Below are 994 nucleotides of genomic sequence, written 5' to 3' on the forward strand. Positions count from 1 at the left end.
AAAAATATGGAACGCTTCACAAATTTGCGTGTCATCCTTGCGCAGGGGCCATGCTAATCTTCTCTGTATCGTTCCAATTTTAGTATATGTGCTGGTACAGAGTGGACGCTCTGCACAGTAAAGTCAAGGATTCTCCTCCCGGAGCTGCAGATACAGATAGTTTTTATGGTGTTGCTGTAGTGTAGTGTTAATTACAAGACAAAATGAATTAAATTACATTCAATGGAAAACAATCGGTTCTCCGGTAGTAGCAATCAGGTTATAATTGTAACAGGAGGTTCTGTTCCTCTGCTAGAGAAGGTGCTAATGTCCAATATCCTGGTTTCAATGGGTCTGCAGGTTGATGGGCATTCTTGTCAGGTATCTAGGTGCCACTCAGTCTAGGTCAGCTTTGTGGGGCTTCAGTACCTGAGGAGACTAGGGATGCCCTCGGGGATGCAGGAGCATTGATGCTATTGTGAGGCAGGAAGCCCGTTATCAGATCATCTAAGGAGTGTACTCCTTCAGTCTGGAAGCTGTTTAAGCAATGTTTTGCTGTTTAGTTTCTGAACTGGTTGTGGTCAAGTTGAGGTATTATGGGTATGCTCTGTTTTTAGCTAAGAACTGACAGGGTTTCTGTGAACAAGTAGTGGGCAGGCAGAGTGATTTATTTTTTCCCATAAGAACCCTTACCTTTATTTACCAAGGCACGATGTTTAAGACCAGGGAGGTTTAACATGTTGGTTAGGCCACATCTAGAGTACTGTGTGCAGTTCTGGAATCCACAATATTGGGAGGGTTGTGACTGCACTGGGGTGGGTGCAGAGGTGATCTACCAGAATGTTGCCTGGGGTGGAGACTTTTAGTTGTGAAGAGAGATTGGACAGACTGGGGTTGTTTTCATTGGAGAAGAGGGGATTGAGGGGGTGCATGACTGAGATGTATAAAATTAAGAGGAGCATAGACAAGGGACAGGACATTTAGATAGAATGTGAGCAGAAAACCTTTACACCCA

General features: G+C 44.3%; 1 non-coding gene across 1 annotated transcript; it reads right to left on the reverse strand.

Annotated features, from left to right (window-relative positions):
- On the reverse strand, nucleotides 1-107 carry LOC122551200 (U6 spliceosomal RNA). Its single transcript, XR_006312052.1, has one exon. It is a non-coding gene; the product is annotated as a U6 spliceosomal RNA (small nuclear RNA).
- Between the last annotated feature and the right edge of the window lie 887 nt (nucleotides 108-994).

The sequence above is a fragment of the Chiloscyllium plagiosum genome, unplaced genomic scaffold (assembly GCF_037043375.1).
Source record: "Chiloscyllium plagiosum isolate Xiang-an unplaced genomic scaffold, Cpla_swu_hap1 HiC_scaffold_6, whole genome shotgun sequence".
NCBI classification, from domain to species: Eukaryota; Metazoa; Chordata; class Chondrichthyes; order Orectolobiformes; family Hemiscylliidae; genus Chiloscyllium; species Chiloscyllium plagiosum.